This window comes from Emys orbicularis, chromosome 15 (assembly GCF_028017835.1).
Source record: "Emys orbicularis isolate rEmyOrb1 chromosome 15, rEmyOrb1.hap1, whole genome shotgun sequence".
In the NCBI taxonomy this organism is placed as follows: domain Eukaryota; kingdom Metazoa; phylum Chordata; order Testudines; family Emydidae; genus Emys; species Emys orbicularis.
Window position 1 is genome coordinate 11,901,155 of NC_088697.1, and position 5,888 is coordinate 11,907,042.

The window sequence follows — 5,888 nt, forward strand, 5'->3', positions numbered from 1 at the left end:
GGAGGCCGCACCGGGACCCCCCGCCCCAGCTTCCGGCCTGGCCCAGGGCTGGGGGGGTCTCGGGCCCAGGCCGCGCGCCCCTCCCAACTCGGCTCTTACCAGCTCCCCCCGCAGCGGCTCGGAAGTGACGCACCCCGTGGGGCGCCGCGAGGGGGGAGGAGACACGTGACGGTTGCGGCCGTTGGAGCGCGGCGCGAGCGGGGCTGGGAGGCAGCGCTGACCCCCCCGTTGGGGGTGGGGTTCTCCACAGCCCCGCCCCTTATCCCCCCTTCTCCCCCGCTCCGGGCCCCTCCTGCCGCTCACGGCCCCGCCACGCTCCGGCCGCGGGGAGTGCGGGGCCCTCCCCGGCAGGGGGTGAACCAGGCCCGAGCCCTCCTCCCGGCAGGAGCGTGTCCGCCCCACGCGGGGCCTGCCCCTCCCCCTCTCCCGGGGTCTGCGCTGGGGGCGGGGCCCGTCATTAGCTCCGCCCTGCCCAGGGGGGAGGGGCAGCCCCTGGGCCGGAGCCTGAAGGGAACGAGCTCAGAGCCCCCAGCCCGGGGGGACAGGGGACCGGGGGGGAAGGGGAGAGATGGGGGGACATGGGATGGGGGGGGAGACGGGACCGGGGGGAAAGGGGGAAGATGGGGGAGACGGGACTGAGGGGGGAGATAGGGGCAGACGGGGATGGGGGGGTGATGGGACTGAAGGAGGGAGATTGGGGACGGGAGATGATGAGGATGTCACCTTTTGAGATAAAAGCTAAGAAATCCAGGACTAGAGAATTCTTTTAGAAATCTGGTATTTAGACATTTTATTTTAAGCGGGGGGTCTGAGTTCCTGAGATTGCTTTTGTTTGCAGGAAGCAAAATGGTTTGGTCTGTGATTGTACCAAAGGGGAAGATGGTTGTTTGTAAAGGAAGAGAGAAGACCTCTGATAAGGATAGGATTTGAACCCACGCATGCAAAGCATAATCCATTAGCAGTCCATCACCTTAACCACTCAGCCACCTCATCTGAGCTGTCAAGTAAAGGACAGGAGGAGAAATCTAAGGCCAGCAGAGGTAGGGCCAATAAGGAGTTTTTAAATACTAAGTGTAAGCAGGGTCTGAGTGAGCTCCCCCCTCACATCTAGTGATGAGCCGGGGGGAAAGACTTCAGGAACAGACCGAGTTTGCACAGACCTGCCTACTCCACCTAGCTACGCAGCATGATGGGGCGGCTTTGCCAAAAGGACCAGTTTGGGCTGGTGCTGGTTTACAAATCACATGAGTGCAATGAAATGTTGTTATCCTCCCTAGATGAGTCAAGGCCAGCACAGGGCACCGAGGAACCTGGGGAACATTTCAATCCTTAATAACACAAAACAGAGAAACGCTCCCGAGTCTCTCCCAGGGAATTAACATTTCTGTGCAGAAAGCTAAAGGTTTGAACAGAAAGGAGTGAAACCAAGGGGCCCGACGATGGCGCCAGAAGCCTAGGGACGAAAAGCCCCAGAATTTCTGTGTGTGCCTGGGCTCTGGAAAGGGATTTGGTTCCACTCATTGCATTGCTGTGGCCGGTGACATCCCAGGAATGAGCCATGTCGATGACTCTGACACCGGGTGTGAGGAGTCTTTAATCTGATTCCAACGGAATAATGATTTTACACCTGAGTTATTAGTGGCAGCTTCCCAAGGGCAATTCCAACTGGTTCCTCCCAGAGATGGGTGATCGGGGAACAGGGAATCTCTCTGGCTCTCACTGTCAGTTCTCCAGTCTTTCTCCCTCCCTCCCCCACACTATCACATGCCCCCACTAGTAATGAACTAATGGATATAAACTGCCCATCAACAAGTTTAACCTTGAAATTAGGTGAAGATTTCTAACCACCGGAGGAGTGAAGTTCTGGAACAACCTCCCAAGGGGAGCAGTGGGGGCAAAAAACAGAATTGGCTTCAAGACTGAGCTTGATAAGTTTATGGACGGGGTGGTGTGATGGGACTGCCTGTAACGGCATGTGGCCGATCTGTGATTGCTAGCAGCAAATATCTCCAACGGCCGGAGATGGGACAGTAGAATCTTGCCTGTATGCTCGGGGTTCTGCTGATCGCCATATTTGGGGTCGGGAAGGAATTTTCCTCCAGGGTAGATTGGCAGAGGCCCTGGAGGTTTTTCGCCTTCCTCCGCAGCATAGGGCAGGGGTTGCAGGCTGGAAGATTCTGTTGTGGGTGGGTCAGCTTATGTGGCCTGCATCATGCGGGAGGTCAGACTAGATGACCATATTGGTCCCTTCTGACCTTAAAGTCTATAAGTCTATAATAGGTGGGGAGGGCTCAGAGTTACTGCAGAGAATTCTTTCCCAGGTGTCTGCCCGGTGCGTCTTGTCTGCATGCTCAGGGTCTCACTGATGGCCATATTTGGGATTGGGAAGGAGTTTTCCCCACGGGTAGATTGGCAGAGATCCTGGGGGTTTTCGCCTTCCTCTGCAGCATGGGGCATGGGTCACTTGCAGGTTTAAACCAGTGTAAATGGTGGATTCTCTGTAACTTGACAGCTTTAATCCATGATTTCAGGATGTCAGTAACTCAAGCAGAGGTTAGGGGTCTATTACAGGAGTGTGTGGGTGGGGTCCTTTGGCCTGCAAGGTGCAGGAGGTCGAACCAGATGATCACGATGGTCCCTTCTGACCTTAAAGGCTCTGAATCTAAACAGGAGAGGGAAGTAAAGAAAACATTTTAAAAAAATAAACCAAACATTGTAATACCAGGATGACTCGAACAGCGCACTGTATAGTCCCGCCCCTTTCTTCCGCCACTGGGTGTTGAATGACCTGCTGGGATTTGGGACATTAATTCTCTCGTTCCATTGATAAACTGATACAATGTGACTGAAATTAAACCAATTCCCAGCCAAGAAAAGGGCACACCTGCATTGGCCGGGAATCGAACCCGGGTCAACTGCTTGGAAGGCAGCTATGCTCACCACTATACCACCAATGCATCTGGCAGGAGTGTTTTCCCAGGTGCCACTTATGCGAAATGACTCACCCCCACAGAGCTCAGGAGCTGGCTGGACAGGCTGGAGGCAGCCTGTGAGCAGAGACAGGTTCCCAGAGTGACGGACAGATGGAGACGTGGGCTCGACATCCCAGCCTGAGGTAGCACCAACCCCATCTCTGCCCTCAGAGAAAGGAAATGAAAATCAATGACCCTAATGACAAATTTCACCCCAGCAGGAAGGAGACAGCTCCTTTTAAAGCACATTTTGTGTTGGTTCCTGCTACGTACAGAACGGTTTGCTGCTGCTGATTCCTGGGTGGTGGGGATCAGGCTTTTGGCTTCAGCCCCAGGCCCCAGCAAGTTTAACGCCAGCCCTGGTGACCCCATGATAACAGGGTCACGACCTACGTTCCCTGTAAGTTGCGCGGCCACCTATTAAGCCCTTCACAGGGGCTCAGGGCTGCAGCGGGGAGAGATACCTCTCCTCAGTGTGGACCTGCCGCAGTGGGGAGACGCACCCCTCCCCACCGGCCCCAGCGTGGATCTGCCCCGGACTTGCCGCTGACGAGGGAGAGGAGCCCTCCCCCAGCCTGGCCCAGCCCCACTGGAGCTCCCACAGTCAGGGAGAGGCGCCTCTCTCCTGGCCCCAAGCTGCTGCAGTGAGAGATGGCCTGCATCCCAAACCCCACATCCCCAGCCCAACCCCAGAACCCGCACCCCCCCCAACCCCAACCCTCTGCCCCAGCCCTGAGCCCCTCATCCCTGGCCCCACCCCAGAGCCCACACCCCAAGCCAGAGCCATCACCCCCCCTGCACCCCAGCCCTGAGCCCCATCCCACACTCTGAACCCCTTGGCCCCACCCCTACCACACATCACCTCCATATTGGTGCACATAACAAAATTCATTCCGCACATAGACATGAAAAATTAGCGGGAACGCTGGGCACGACCCACTTTGGGGTCCTGACCCACAGTTTGAGAACCGATGCTCTATGCTGATGGGAGAGAGCTTTGCTGTCGGTGTAGTTAATCGGTTTCCCCAAGAGACGGTAGTTGTGTCAGTGGGAGAAGCTATGTTGGTGGGTGTGCAAGTGGTGGTATTTATTACGTTTAATCAAACCCCATTTTTAAAACCACCTGTGGTTGGGGAATAGAAAAGGAGCTTGCTGAAGCAAGGTCTGTCCTTCAAAGTCCTGGAGATGACTGAGTCCAGCAGAGCATTGTTATGGGGGGATAGCTCAGTGGTAGGGTTTGATGGCAGATCCAGTGGTCCTTGATTCAAATCCAAGTGGCCTTCTTATAGGCCTGTTATCAGAAATAGGATTCAAACCTACTTTGTCTAAGGTAGTCTTTAATGGGAGTACACTACCACGCACGGCTTGACCATCTGGAGTAGGAAAGGAAGCCAACTCAGCATGTAACAAAGTTGGAGTCTGATTCGTCCAGCGGGAGAAGGCTATCCTTTTTCTATCCTTCATAAACAGCCCTCTTCTTTGGATTGCACTTTGCTGGGGATCTGGATAGGGGAGAAGCAGCTTCTGAGGGTTAATATGACACCATATTTTGTGTTTATTCATAGATTTTAAAGGCAGGTTAAACCTCTGTGAACGTCTGGTCTGACCTGCTGCCTAACAGTCCAGAGAATTTTACCCAGTGAGTCCTACATGGACCCCAACACCTTATGGTTGAAAAAGGACAGATCACTCAGAAAGTCATTGTGTTTGGATGTAAAGATGTGAAATGCTATGGGGGGAAACCAGCCCCTATTTCAAGCTTAAATTCTGCAATTTCTACATCTAAGCATAAAGCTCAGGTCCACCCTGGCCATGAATTAAGCCCAGGCCTGCTGGATGGGAGACAAGAATTCTCCCACTGGACCACAAGTGTGCAAAATATAAAAAGTGACCTGTGCACTATGGGCCTTACACACTCCCACAGCCCGTCTCTGCTACAGGGCACAGGGGTGTGGCTGATACTCCTGGGAGCTCTCTGCTTCTGGTCAGAATGGAGTTCTTTGGGAATTAAGTCATTATTAGTGGGTTCAAGTTACATGTGCCCTGTGCCTTTAAGGGATTGGAGTAATGGTGAAGAGGTTAAAGGGCACACAGCTGGGTAGCGGGGTGTGGTCCCTCAATAGTTGTTCTGCTCTGGTGAGACTGAGCAGGTGTGGGGATTGTGCAAGCTGTGGTGTTTATGTGTATATATAAAATTCAATGAAACCCCATTTTCAAAACCACCCATGTCTGGAAATGTAACATGAACTCTTTGAACTAGGGTGTGTCCTTCATAATCCTCAAGATGACTAGGTCCAAGACTACATTGTCAGAGGGAGTATAGCTCAGTGATAGAGCATTTGACTGCAGCTCAAGAGGTCTCTGGTTTAAATCCAGATACTCTCTTGGTAGTTCCCTTTTTTAATGGAAATATATTTTCATATCCATCTCCAGTATGCTCATGAGTTCCACTGCACGGCGATGCTTGAAATGAATTTAAACACTCAATGGTTTTCTCTGTAAATGTATAAAAACCTTGCAAATCTGTCCATCAGCTGAAATCACTTCCAGTCCCCTAAGTGTCTAGATTATTTTTTCATCAATTAAACAAAGGCATAATATGAATACACATGTGCAGATCCCTGTTCTCCAGGGGCTATGCTATGCAGAAGAACAAGAGCCACATCCAGTTGGGGTTCAGGAGTCTGATGGGCAAAGCCACCTTGGTGCAGGCTGAAGTCAGCAGCCCCTTGGCTCCTTCACACTCAGCCAGCAGCTGGGCCCCCAGGACAAGGCATGAGAAGAAGACAGTGGCTCTGAGCAGGAAAATAGCCACCAAGGAGCTGACTAAAGCTGCCAAGATCCCCAGGAAGGCCACCATGCCCATGTCTAGGAATAATCATCAGTATGTGCTGACTTCATCAGGGACCAAAAAAG

General features: G+C 52.9%; 3 non-coding genes across 3 annotated transcripts; 1 reads left to right on the forward strand and 2 right to left on the reverse strand.

Annotated features, from left to right (window-relative positions):
- Positions 1-911: 911 nt before the first annotated feature.
- On the reverse strand, positions 912-993 carry TRNAS-GCU (transfer RNA serine (anticodon GCU)). Its single transcript has one exon. It is a non-coding gene; the product is annotated as a tRNA-Ser (tRNA).
- Positions 994-2,885: 1,892 nt separating this feature from the next.
- Positions 2,886-2,957, reverse strand: TRNAG-UCC (transfer RNA glycine (anticodon UCC)). The gene has a single exon. It is a non-coding gene; the product is annotated as a tRNA-Gly (tRNA).
- Positions 2,958-5,285: 2,328 nt separating this feature from the next.
- TRNAC-GCA (transfer RNA cysteine (anticodon GCA)) lies at positions 5,286-5,357 on the forward strand. Its single transcript has one exon. It is a non-coding gene; the product is annotated as a tRNA-Cys (tRNA).
- The last annotated feature ends 531 nt before the right edge of the window (positions 5,358-5,888 follow it).